We start from the raw sequence: 14971 nt of genomic DNA, 5'->3' as shown, positions 1-14971 counted from the left end.
TCCATACGCAAATGGGCGTGGCCTATGCCAAAAGATGCAGCTGACTCCAGTGAATCTGTGGATATAAAGTTTTTGACTGTGGGATGTTCGGTGTGGGAGCTATGGCGTTTTCTTTGGTGTAGCGCCACCTAGACACCTAACACAATCACAGACCACTGCCACACATTAATGTGGTAACAGTACAATCAATAACAAAGGCATTGGATTACAATTTGGATATGGGCTTCCAGGTTTTCCATTTGAAAAACACATTATTGGTTTTAATCAGTAAGTAAAAGCTGACTGTCTTCTGAAATTACTATCATGCATGTGCTACTCCTGCAATCCACCACATGGTGGCGCTGTTGTTCAGCCCCAAAAGAACAAAGGCTGGAGGCCACGCCCTTCAAGTCTATTTGATTTGAAATGTCCTGGGGCCGGTTTCCCGATAACGTCATCTCTTAGCGAGCTACGAAGACTCCTACGTTATGACTTACCAAAGTTGTTTACCTCTGTAGTCGTGGTTCCCGAACGGTCTCTTAGGAGAAACACTCCATACGTCGTACGTACACTGCTGAAATCGATTGCTCAGAGTTCGATTTTCCATTTCCTGCTTATTTCATGCGAAGCTGCATGACAAGTCTTTGCGAATAAAAGATTACTAGAAATCCTTCTAAGCCGAAACATTTATTTAACACCTCTTGCTTTATAATCTAAGTATCTTTAAGAACAATAATCACGTTTCGTGGTGGGTCAGTAAGGAAACTGAAAGTATAATATCGCCAATGGCCTATATCAATAAAAACAGACGGCCCAAACAGCGTCCAAATGAGCTAAAATCCTAAATACAATAAACAGTAACATGGCACACTTATTTTAAGGTAAGCTTTAATTGATTATTCATTAATTTTTTCACACGTTTACATGTTTTGAGGCGGAGAATCCGACGCACACTGCGGAGCTGTCAGTTGAGCCGGCTCAGCTGACAGCTCCGCAGTTTGTTATTTAATACAGTCATCGCTGTGTCCGTTTGATATGAAATACAGTCAGATTTATTAGTTAAATGACACAAATGAGAGCTGAAACATCCCTACGGTAGAGCTAAGAAGGCTCTGAGGGCGCTCCAGACCAACCTTACCAACGTAGGACGTACGAAAGAGATTCGTAGCAAAGAACGTTTCGGGAAACAGGCAAAATGTTAAGTAGGAACTCTACGTAGGGGTTACGAATGACGTAGCGTTAAGAAGGCTCTACGAAGGCTTTGGGAAACCGGCCCCTGCTCATTGTGCACTACAATAAAGCCTCTGGGACCATATGCCATTGCTTGAACTGAAAAACAGTTCTACTTTTTCAAATTTCACTGAAATGCCAAAGTTGAATAAAGTGAGGAGATATGATTTTGATATGACATTAATTTCTTAAGTCTACTAAACATCTCACATCTTTTGCATCAGTCAACCCAATCCAGGTCCTTTTATCCGAGCCAAGGGTTTCCTTGATCAGCTTCCTAATGATATTGTTCGCGCCTCGACTGTGTATGGAGACCAGGTGCCCACCAAAACCTTTGCAGGAAGTCTGAAGAGGGAGACAGAGACACAGATGGATTATAGTCTATTTGCCCATTGAACCACATTGTGAACCCGGATATGTTGAGTACACCAAAGTTTTATTTGCCTATTTTTAATAAACTACAAACCTCTGCATTGTCGAAGGTCGTTGGACTGGAACGGACACGGATACAGCGAGATCCAAGTTCCTTCCAGCCACCAGGACAGGAAGCAACCTGCACACATAACAAAGGTGTCACTGTGGAGTTGTGAAGCAGCTGATAAAGCATCAAACACAACCCTTCATTAATGTTGTTATCATATTCAAACAGACCAGGCAGGCACACAGGTCTTTAGGTAGTTATGATCAAACATGTTATACAGCTGTTTATTACTTAAAGGGATTTAAATGTCACTCACAGTTGCTGAAATCATCAGTGCGCTGGTCAGACAGAGGAAGAAAGCCAAGTGGGAACCTGATGCCATCTGTAGGAAAACACATTACAATTAACAAGTGATTCATGGTCAAACTTTGACTTGTATCTAGTAAAGCAGTTCATTGTTACCTTTGCTGTGGTGACGTCCGACAGGTGTATGTGTCGGGAGAGGAAGATGCTTCTTTATATACTTTATTGCTCAGGGGCCGTATTCACAAAACATTTTATCTTAGCGCTAAGAGTACTCCTAAGGAGCACTAAAAGTTCTTAGTAAGGAGTAATTTCTTAAAACCTATTCACAAAGCTGATAAGACCAACTTTTACTAAGGAATGGGAGGGACTCCTTAGCTAAGACTAGAGGGCGGTGTTGACCCTGTTGCTATGGATGATGTCATGTTCATACCTTCTATGCCCACAGTGATTGGCTGAGAGGGAATGAGAGCTAAGAGTGAATTTATGAGAGAAACACTGTGGGAGATATCCATATTGTGTCGCTGTATTAAAGTAAAGAGTTTTTATATACAATTAATGACAAGTGACACTGATTTAACATGAAACCAAGATACTGCAGGGTTTCCCACACATTTGTTCACAATTAACCTACAATAGCGCCACATAAGTCTATTCATTTTAAATTTTACAATGATTTGAATCGGAAAAATATCCTCATTGAACAGCTGCACGCCATGCACTCTCACTGTATTTCTCTCAATGGCGGACTATGCAGCAATAGTCAGAAAGCGACAAACCAGGAAATTCACAATTTAGAAACAACAGCCGGCGAAATCGTAAAGTACATGCGGAAGGGAAAAGGCGAGACACGCAACTATACAGTAGCGGACCTGTGGAACGGAGGAGATGCTGCGAAGCGCCACATATAGGCCTCTTAATAGGAAATTAAACCCAAACGTGACTACGTTCTCTCTCTCTCTCTCTCTCTCTCTCTCTCTCTCTCTCTCTCTCTCTCTCTCTCTCTCTCTCTCTCTCTCTCTCTCTCTCTCTCTCTCTCTCTCTCTCTCTCTCTCTCTCTCTCTCTCTCTCTCTCTCTCTCTCTCTCTACTGATATATGGTTTACTTTGGTTTTCAGTTAGTTTTGCTTTGCACATAGACTACATTATCACTCACACATACACATCACTCATTTCTGATTACTGACTTTCATACAACGCTTACAACTAATTCTAGGTAAACCTCAGTTAAATAAACTATTATTTTTGTTGGGAATTCATAAGGGGTAGATTTGGTCAATGTCAAGCATATTATTCATTTCATGTAAATTATAATATTAAGAAAAATTGTTAATTAATGATCAATTTAATTAGTCAAGCTAATCAAATTACTTATTAATACCTACGGAGCACCACCCTTTGAAAAAGGGAACTTTGAATCAAATCAGAAAAACAGTCTCATAATGTTAAAGGGGGTTACCTTTTAAAATTTCAAAGTTGGTTACAATGTACATTTAAGATAATGAAGGAGTGAATATTCGAGCATAGACCTTATTTACCAGCAATTAGTGAAATACAAGACACAAATATCACAGACACTGCTTCTTAAAATCAAAATGTAAGGGTTTATTTACTTAGGCAATTTGATTAAAACAATACACATAAGTCAATAAGCATGAACTAATCTAATTTAAGAAAGCAGACGTAGCACAAGCAATAATAAGAACAGTTTAGAATAAAACCCACAGGCATGTGTATGTACTACTGTGTGTGTGTGTGTGCTACCAGAACAATATAACCTATTCAAAACCTTGTGGTATATTATAAGACACCATAGTTAACCTGCGTTTAGCTTGTTGACTTTAGCTTTAACATGGGGGACAAATAATCATCTGTCTTTTAATACACAGTGTCACATATGCATTATCCTCAAGCAAGAATTGTGTAGTGTTGTAACTTCCCAAACAGGGACCCCCTCTTAAAGGTTATGAAGTGGGTTCAAATTTCAGTTTATAATATTTTGTATCAAGCCCCTTTTGTCTTGATAAAATCAAAAATAATCGGGCAAAATGCCTTTACACACCATGAGCGAACTGTTTCACTTTTGGCTAATTAATGGCCGTGCTATTGCCAATGCTCAATTGCCTTTAGCATACATTAAATTAATAAAAAAGGGAATATGAAGTGGATCTGTGTGTTTAAACACTAGCAGGGGAAACTGACTACCTATACAAGCGTAGACACACACACACACACACACACACACACACACACACACACACACACACACACACACACACACACACACACACACACACACACACACACGCATAAACACACACACACTCTTCAGTATTAATGTAGAAGCTAAGCCGACGCCCATCACAACACCAGATTACATGTGAACGGATTTGTAGAATCAGTTCAAACTTCCTACGAATAATCTCAGACAGTTTCCTGTTCGTCAGTGTGTCGTGCTCTCTCTCTCATATATACACACACACACACACACACACACACACACACACACACACACACACACACACACACACACACACACACACACACACACACACACACACACACACACACACACACACACACACACACACACACACACACACCCCTAACCCTGTAGCAACTGAATTATGATTACATATATATTTATATTTCAGGAACATGGAGCAAAAGTTCAGGATCTTTGGTTCAGTCAAGGACAGTACACGGTCATCAGTCCACAAGCAAAGGGTTCACACACACAGACACGCACACTGAGTTTGTACCTTCATGGTTAAATGCACTTACTGGAATTATCTTTGGATAAAAGCGTCAGGTAAATAAAATGTAATTTAATATTTCTAGTGTCATGACTCACGACTCGGCAGTCTCCCCTCCTCCTCTGTGTGTTTTTTCAATAGGCTCGTTCGACCTAACTTTCAGCTCGTCTGGAAAGTAGACGAGAGTAGCCGAGTGCAGTCGGGGGAGTGACGAAAATGCCTGACTGAAGCCGGACAGCTCCGAGTCGGAAGTAGCGTCCTTGTTGCGGATGCAGTTCGTTTTCTAGTTTTATTTTGAAGGCCTATTAGAAACATATTCGCAGGAGAGTCACACATGCTACAACCGATTAGAAGCAGAACACAACACAAAGACGAGTAAACACTTTAAAAGCGAGGGGCATTTTCAAAACAAGAAACGAGATATAAGCTAATATCCCCATTCCCCACACATCTTTATCTTTCTTGTTACTTTACTAGAACACCTACTTTTAAGTGATAAAGAATAATTTACAAGAATAATTTACAAATCCAAATAAAGGAGGTTTAGTATTTCTCCCTTCACATAACGAATATGATCGGCCTAAATAAAGAAGGTCTAAGAAAAGATCCCTTATTATTATTGTAGAGATGGATATGATGAACTGTATTATGATGTGTAACAAACAAACTACTTGTTGTAGTTTTGGTCTGGCTTTGCGACACTACATGTAAAATACAATCCCCAGACCATTTAGATCACTTGAAATAAGCCTATGATTTAATCTTAATGGTATAAAAATCACTTCACCAAGATCTTATGTGACTCAAGTTTGTGTTCACTTTTAAATATATCTATACAGGAGAGTTACACATCCAAATTATTTCTATGTCAAGGGTTCAGAGGTTTAACTCTGATTAAGTACATTTCTGCTTAAATGCATATTGTGGCGGCCTAATGATTAAACATAAATTAAAATCAAAAAGAATGGATCGTAATTTAATTTTGAGCGGTGATGTCAGACTTTTGCCTAACCAATTGGGGAAACGCATCAAAGGCACGAGGTTTAAACTCCCAATTAGCGCTCAGCTCCGCCTGTCAGCAAGACGTTTCCCATCAGACGTTTCGCTCCCGCAGCCCGTGGGGAGCAACTGCAGCGACTTGCTCCAGTGTCTGTGTCCGTCTTGATACCGCGGGACTTCAAAGTCTCAAGAAGCCGAGCCGCAGCCAGCCACGGGTGCAAGTGGGACAAAAAGTCTAACCATAATGCAGTGCGCTCAGCAAGACGAGCGTCATAATTGCGCAGGTCTTAGCAAGACGGCGACAGGTCGAACGAGCCTATTGTCTGTCTCTGTTGGCTTGTGGGCGTGGCAGCACTCCTGGGCAGACTGCTCCAGGTGTAGATCGTTGGCTAATCAGGATCTCTCTACCTTACCTGCTCGCCTGCCTGCGGGTTTCCGGATATCCACTTGCCTCTGCTCGCCACGCCATTCAGCCGTCCAGTGTCCTGCCTGCCGGCCTGCTTGCCTAAATAAACATTGTTCTAAACTGACTACCTGGGGGGTATACTACGAAACAAACTCAACAGAGCCCGGCTCTCTTTTTTTGATCTGGTTCAACATAACACATACCCTCGCTCAGAGCTAACCGGTATCACGAAGGCAGTTATCAACCTCTTATGTTGAACGAGGGTTTCAGCTTCAGGCTCTGTGCGCGTCCCCATGAGAGGGGGCGTTTGGCCGTCATTTGACTCTGCTTCCGCACAGACTGGACTGATCTTTGTGCCGCTAACTTTACACTAACGGACTGAAGCAGCTGACTTCGCTGACTTCACTCAAGAGGAATAGTTTGTCAGTCTGAATGATCACAGAACAGCAGAAAACTATGGAATGAATTCAGTCTCAATATTAATGAATGCACAGAGAAGGATTCACACTTGTATTTTGTGATTTATATATAAATGACTCTCTTCTCACAAATACATTTCAATGCACACACAAATGAAAACCGTCATATATAAATGTAAAATAAATCCATCTATAAGAAAAACGTTTCACAAACACATTTCCGATCCACACACAAATGTGTATTGTTTTAAATAAATGTTATATAAATCCATAAATATATTAATTTAAAAAAGATTTGCAATTTTCATCAAAAACGTGTTTGGATGTTATTACATTTATATACAAACTGTTACATTTGAATTTACAAAATGCTTTTAATTTGTGAACTTCCTTGCATTCATGTGTGAATTGGTCTGTATTTGTGTGTGGACTTTTGAGACTGCCCTGAGGTCGCTGGTTTCACAAATGTGTTTTTTTCAACCAGGAACTACCTATAGCCAATCGGATGTCTTCCTCGTTTTCAGCCAATCACATGAGCGCAGTCTCACAAGGGTCCGTTTACGCCCAGAGACAGAGGACGGTACGGTACTGCACGACTGAATGAGCTCAACCTCAATGCATTATTTTTAAAACTGCCGTGGAGTTGTTTTGCTGCAGTGGACCACGTTTTTGGTGAATCATAAACGAGTCACCAAAAATTCCAGCATTTGCAGCGTCCATTTCTCCAAAGAATAGTTTAGTAACTGTTATGGTTACGATGCTGGACCCAAGAGCAGACAGAGACAAAGTAAGATTTAAATAAAAAGGTTTATTTTAACGAGGTGGGGAGCAGGTGGTGAATGGGGAATCCAGGGGTAGTGCAGCAGGTAGGTAGACTGGAGGTAGTGATCCGGGTAACTGCAGGCAGAGGAAAACACAAGTTAAGAAGGATCACAGAACTACACTAGAAACTAGAACGAGCGAGTTACTATCAACTGGAGCCAGGCGTGAATAGTTACCACTGTAGTGAATGATAACGATCTGGCGACGACAGCAGGGAAACCAGGAGTAGATGTAGGTGAGTTGATTGGTGATGAGAACCAGGTGTGGAGACAGACAGGGGGAGTGGGAGTGGCAGAAGGAGGAGGAGCGCACAGCAGCCAGCTGTGATCACGACAGTACCCCCTCCTCAATGGACGCCTCTTGGCGGCCTAGGCCAATCTGGATGGGCCCGGTCTCCTTGACCACCTGGGGAAGAGGTTCAGGCTCAGAGAGGGGAACGTGGGGCTGAGGCTCAGGGTCCGTCACTGGAAACGAGGGCTCGGAATCCCAGACAGGAAACTGGAGATGAGGCTCTTGGTCCTTGACCACTTGGGGATGAGGCTCAGGGTTGAAGTCAGGATACCGGGGATCATAATAAGGCTCCCTCGAGTGGCGCTCAGGAAGAGGCTCGCGGTCCCAGAAAGTCACCTGGAGATGAGGCTCCGAGTCCTTGACCACCTGGGGATGAGGCTCCGTCTCCTTGACCACCTGGGGAGCAGGCCCGGTCTCCTTGACCACCTGGGGAAGAGGTTCAGAGTCCTTGACCACATCCGGATGAGGCTCGGAATCCTCCAACACCTGGGGATGAGGCTCTGGCTCATAGAGGGGAAACTGGGAATACACAGGGGGCCCCACGGGCACCGGGGAATCGTCGGACACCTGGGGATGAGGCTCTGTGCCCCAGAGGGGAATCGGAGAATATGGTTTATGCTCCAAGAGGGGATGAGGTACCGGCTTCTGGACGGGATACTGCGGATAAGGCACAGGGCGCTGGACGGGATACTGCGGATAAGGCACAGGGCGCTGGACGGGCACATGGAGATCAGGTAAAGGCTCCTGGAAGGAATACTGGGGATGAAGTACAGGGTGCTTGACAGGCACCTGGGGATGGACTGTGTGGCCATTAGAGGCCCGAGCATCAACCGTGCAGGCCAGCTTGAGGCAGGAAGGAGAGAGGATAGTGTCAGGGAGGACCGGTGTGTTCACAGCGGTGAATTGACGAGAGAGGGCGTCAGGCTTGACGTTGCGGGACCCGGGCCGGTAAATGAGGGTGAAATTGAAACGTCCAAAAAACAAGGCCCACTGGGCCTGACGGGAATTTAGGCGCTTGGCCGTCTGAATGTAAGACAAATTCTTGTGGTCGGTCCAAACCACAAACGGCTGTTCTGCCCCCACCAGCCAGTACTGCCATTCCTCCAACGCCAGTTTAACAGCCAGCAGTTCTCTGTCACCCAGCTCATAGTTACGCTCAGCAGGAACCAGCCGGCGAGAGAAAAAAGCGCAGGGGTGAATCTTCTCATCAGAAGCTGAGCGCTGGGACAGGACCGCCCCCACCCCAGTGTCAGATGCATCAACCTCCACGATGAACTGCCTGGAGGGGTCCGGTTGGATAAGGATGGGAGCAGACGAGAAAAGCCTTTTAAGGTCAGAGAAGGCAGCGTCCGCCTCAGGCGTCCAGGCAAATGGGAGGGCAGGAGAGGTGAGACGGGTGAGAGGGGCTGCAACCCTGCCGTAGTCACAGATGAACCTCCGGAAAAAATTGGCAAATCCCAGAAACTGCTGCAGTTTCTTGCGGGAATCAGGGATGGGCCAGTCTGTCACTGCCCTGACCTTCTCCATGTCCTCCCTCTCAGGACGGGACAAGTTAAACAGGTGACTAATGGGCAAAGGGGCGCCGGGGAGGAGATCAGTGGCACAGTCATAGGAGCGATGAGGAGGCAGGGTGAGCGCACAACACTTACTAAAGACCTCTCCCAGGTCATGATAATGTGAGGGAACCAAGGAGAGGTCGGGGGGTTCCTGTGGCAAAGGAACACCTCCCTCTGCTGGAGACAGAGCAGATTGTAAGCAGGTGGAATGGCAAAAAGTGCTCCAACTCACCACCTTGCCAGAAGACCAGTCAAATTGGGGATTGTGCCGCTTGAGCCAGGGGTTACCCAGCACCAGGGGAGTGAGGGGAGACAGGATGACATGAAACTGAAGAATCTCGTGGTGATTACCAGAAACAATTAACTCAAGGGGCTTGGTACGGTGAGTAATAAGGGCCAGGTGGCGGCCATCTAAGGCGTTAACAGTTAAGGGAGAGGGTAATTGTTCCAAACCCATGCCAACCTGAGACGCGAAACCGGCGTCAATGAAGTTCTCCTCCGCTCCAGAATCCACCAGGGCTGACACAGGAAAGGGATGACCGAGGGACAGGAGAGTGGCATCCAGCAGTGAGCGAGAACAGTGAGGAACGGGGACGGAGGAGGCGTGGCACAGCAGGGCCCCGAGTCTCACGGCAGAGCCCTGCCCCTCGGGCAGGGACGGACAGGTGGAGATGAGATGCCCGGGCAGCGCACAGTACAGACACACTCCGGTCTTAATCCGATGACGCCGCTCTGCCTGGGTGAGACGTGTGACCCCCAGCTGCATGGGTTCCTCTTCAGTGACAGCATGCGTCACGGGAGCAGAGAGGGCAGTTTCAGGGAAGTGTGGAGAATGGGAAGCAGCGGATGCCGGGGGCACGGAGCTGACTGTCTTCTCCCTACGCCGCTCGCGTAGGCGATTATCCAGCCGGATAGAGAGGGAAATCATTTCATCGAGAGTGTCCGCTTCCTCCCTAGTAGCCAGCTCATCCTTGATTGTCTCACTGAGACCGGAAAGAAAAAGCCCACGTAGTGACTTGTCGTTCCAGCCTGACCTGGCGGCATAGGTCCTGAACTCAACGGAGAACTCAGCTACACTGCGGGAGCCCTGACGTAATGAAATAAGCCGTTTGGCGGCGTCCCCCCCCTCTACTGGGTGATCAAAAACTTTCCTCATTTCAGCTACAAAAAGGTCAAAATTGTCATTAACTGGGGAATCACTGTCCCATAATGCTGAAGCCCACGCTAGTGCATTACCCTTAAGTGACCCCATAATGTAAGCGATCTTCGCCTTTTCAGTGGGGTAGGTGAGAGGCTGCTGACTGAAAACTAGGGAACACTGGATCAAAAAGGCTCTGCACGTACCCATGTCTCCAGAATAGCGCTCCGGCGCAGGAATGAAGGGCTCACGAGCTCGTGGCAGGTGTGACGGGAGAGTGGGAGCAGGCGGAGGTGCCGCTGGTAGTGGAAGCGCTGTGATGTGGGAGGCCAGTAAGTCCAATTGCGCACCCAACTGAGTAACTCGAGTAGCGAGATTCTTAAAGGCTTCCATAGCGTCCCAGAGGGCTTTGCTGTGCTCCGCAACCCGAGAGCCTTGGGCGGCGAGAGCTCCGCGGATAAAGTCCATGTCCGCTGGGTCCATTTTGGCCAGATCGTTCTGTTATGGTTACGATGCTGGACCCAAGAGCAGACAGAGACAAAGTAAGATTTAAATAAAAAGGTTTATTTTAACGAGGTGGGGAGCAGGTGGTGAATGGGGAATCCAGGGGTAGTGCAGCAGGTAGGTAGACTGGAGGTAGTGATCCGGGTAACTGCAGGCAGAGGAAAACACAAGTTAAGAAGGATCACAGAACTACACTAGAAACTAGAACGAGCGAGTTACTATCAACTGGAGCCAGGCGTGAATAGTTACCACTGTAGTGAATGATAACGATCTGGCGACGACAGCAGGGAAACCAGGAGTAGATGTAGGTGAGTTGATTGGTGATGAGAACCAGGTGTGGAGACAGACAGGGGGAGTGGGAGTGGCAGAAGGAGGAGGAGCGCACAGCAGCCAGCTGTGATCACGACAGTAACTTTGGCTAGAAGGCTGCTGGCTTTGCAGAGCGGCTATGTCTAGCTGATGCCTGCTGGAGCTGCCTTTCTTTCCTTCAGACTTCACCGACCCCGTGCTGATTGCCGATCATGTAAGTCACTTATCAGCTTAGCTGTACATTACATTTTACTGTCTCATTAGCTTTAGTTATGCTACTACAGTGTATTTCACTTGTGTGTGTTGCTAACATTTAGCCCTAGGCCCAGTGTTTGAAGCTAACGTTGTTATCATAGTAGCCTACTACCAAATGTTTATTTTTAGCATGTCATGCTAGCTACCTTGATGACAATCACACAAAATATAACCACTGAATTAAGAATTATATTATACCCTAACAGAATATCTCTGTATTACAGCATTACAGTCAGCCTGTGCCAGAGTGAATGCCAGTGTGTTGAGGGCTAATGCGACATTGAGCCTGAACCTCTCATCTCAACCCGGGACCCTGGAAGACAGACGATGTGACCTACACCTGCAGTACCATGGAGAAGAAAAGGAACAGAGGTATGATGAAGAATCTACTCATGCTAATGTAGTTAAAGATATCCTAAACTGCATATAACTCTCTGTATATTCTATTTGATTATTTCACTTAATAAGCTTATTGGGTGAACAAGCACACTGCATTTATTCTTCTCATAAGGACTGTTTTCTTCAGTGTCATCATTGTAAATATATTCAATTTCTTCTTAAAAGCAGAAACAAGGTTTTACTCAAAGACATCTCGAAGTGCATCTTCACAATCTCACAAAAGTATTCATACCCCTTATACCTTTCCACATGGATAAATCACACGTACATTTATTTTATTGGGATTTCATGTAATAAACCAACACAGCATTGCTTATAATTGTGATGTGATGATACATAGTTTTACATTTTTTATATTTAAATAAATAAAAAAAACTGAAAAGTGTGGCTTGTAAAATAAATTCAAGTGGTCTGAATACTTTTGCAACCCACTGTAGATCATTTGACAACAGTTAGCCAGGTCTGTGTGTGTTAACCATAAGCAAACCTTTACCTATTTTCTGTCACTGTGCTTTTGTGTTGCAGTTATCAAGAACTGGACGAGAAAGGACAAAGTGTTTTTGTGGAAGTGTCCTGCTCAAAGACCTACTGACTTCAAACTCTTTAAATAAAGCCTCACATATTTTCATTCAACACTGTGTGCATGTGTATTTATGCATTTTAAAATAATTATTTTAATTATAATATAATTGAAGTGTAATAAATGATGACGCATTTTCAAATAGTAGATACAGTATTATTGAAGAATGATGGATATTGAGTTATCTAGTAAGCTGCTTTCCCTCTCAAAGGCAGGGTTCCATAATGTTCCCTATATATACGTAGAGCAGCTTCTAAGGCATAAGGGTTGAGAAACATTTGGTTCAAGGCCTTGAAGAAGCGTCCTGCACCTTGGATGCTCCAGAAGCACCTCGTTCCTGACCTGGAGAAAGTATTATTGTAAAGGGACATGCACTGGTACAGCAACAATGTTTTTCATAGTAAAAGTAATTTAGTTTATGCTCCTTCAGCCAAGGTAAGCCATCACAGAATATAGATAGAGATTTGAGAGGTATAATACATTTATTATTTACTGCACACCAATGTTACAAACTGCGACATACAATTTCTAATAGTTACTGTCGTCGTCTGGCACTCTCCACGGGAACACCTGCAAGTACAATATGTTGTTTGTTAATTGTTTATTGAGCATTTATTATACATACACTATAAGATTAGCATATGTATTCATAAGTACCTGATCTGCATCCAAAGTATGAAAATGAGACAACCAGAGGACACTCCTGGACAACACCTTGAAGACTTCCAAGTTGGAGGTCTGGTACAGTGGGCTGAGCTTCAAGATGTCTTTGAGTAAAACTTTGTTTCTGCTTTTAAGAAGAAATTGAATATATTTACAATGATGACACTGAAGAAAACAGTCCTTATGAGAAGAATAAATGCAGTGTGCTTGTTCACCCAATAAGCTTATTAAGTGAAATAATCAAATAGAATATACAGAGAGTTATATGCAGTTTATGACATCTTTAACTACATTAGCATGAGTAGATTCTTCATCATACCTCTGTTCCTTTTCTTCTCCATGGTACTGCAGGTGTAGGTCACATCGTCTGTCTTCCAGGGTCCCGGGTTGAGATGAGAGGTTCAGGCTCAATGTCGCATTAGCCCTCAACACACTGGCATTCACTCTGGCACAGGCTGACTGTAATGCTGTAATACAGAGATATTCTGTTAGGGTATAATATAATTCTTAATTCAGTGGTTATATTTTGTGTGATTGTCATCAAGGTAGCTAGCATGACATGCTAAAAATAAACATTTGGTAGTAGGCTACTATGATAACAACGTTAGCTACGTTAGCTTCAAACACTGGGCCTAGGGCTAAATGTTAGCAACACACACAAGTGAAATACACTGTAGTAGCATAACTAAAGCTAATGAGACAGTAAAATGTAATGTACAGCTAAGCTGATAAGTGACTTACATGATCGGCAATCAGCACGGGGTCGGTGAAGTCTGAAGGAAAGAAAGGCAGCTCCAGCAGGCATCAGCTAGACATAGCCGCTCTGCAAAGCCAGCAGCCTTCTAGCCAAAGTTACTAAACTCTTCTTTGGAGAAATGGACGCTGCAAATGCTGGAATTTTTGGTGACTCGTTTATGATTCACCAAAAACGTGGTCCACTGCAGCAAAACAACTCCATGGCAGTTTTAAAAATAATGCATTGAGGTTGAGCTCATTCAGTCGTGCCGTACCGTACCGTCCTCTGTCTCTGGGCGTAAACGGACCCTTGTGAGACTGCGCTCATGTGATTGGCTGAAAACGAGGAAGACATCCGATTGGCTATAGGTAGTTCCTGGTTGAAAAAAACACATTTGTGAAACCAGCGACCTCAGGGCAGTCTCAAAAGTCCACACACAAATACAGACCAATTCACACATGAATGCAAGGAAGTTCACAAATTAAAAGCATTTTGTAAATTCAAATGTAACAGTTTGTATATAAATGTAATAACATCCAAACACATTTTTGATGAAAATTGCAAATCTTTTTTAAATTAATATATTTATGGATTTATATAACATTTATTTAAAACAATACACATTTGTGTGTGGATCGGAAATGTGTTTGTGAAACGTTTTTCTTATAGATGGATTTATTTTACATTTATATATGACGGTTTTCATTTGTGTGTGCATTGAAATGTATTTGTGAGAAGAGAGTCATTTATATATAAATCACAAAATACAAGTGTGAATCCTTCTCTGTGCATTCATTAATATTGAGACTGAATTCATTCCATAGAAAACAAAGAGCCGAAAAAAACTCTTACTGCAAATAAGGAGAGTGGAATGTTGTCAGAAAATTGGGCTACTGAATTGATTAATTTATTTTACAGATCGTTCTCGCAGTGCGTAACGTGACATTATAAAGCAATTAAAGGTTGAACTCGGATTTAAACAGTACACCATTTAGCCTAGTTGAATGATAATCCTACACTTAATAATCTGATTTAAATCTGACACTGTCCCCTAATGAATAGCATAACCTATGTGGAAAACCACTGTAGTTTTGGACCACATCAAAATTAATACAATTTTGATTTTGATTTAGGCTAATAGCCCTTTATTTGCATCTTATAAATACCATTAAAATAAATAGCCTAGATACAAAACATGTAGTCTGT

This window comes from Ammodytes marinus (genome assembly GCF_949987685.1).
Source record: "Ammodytes marinus genome assembly, chromosome: 16".
NCBI lineage: Eukaryota > Metazoa > Chordata > Actinopteri > Uranoscopiformes > Ammodytidae > Ammodytes > Ammodytes marinus.
This window is presented reverse-complemented; position numbering follows the sequence as displayed.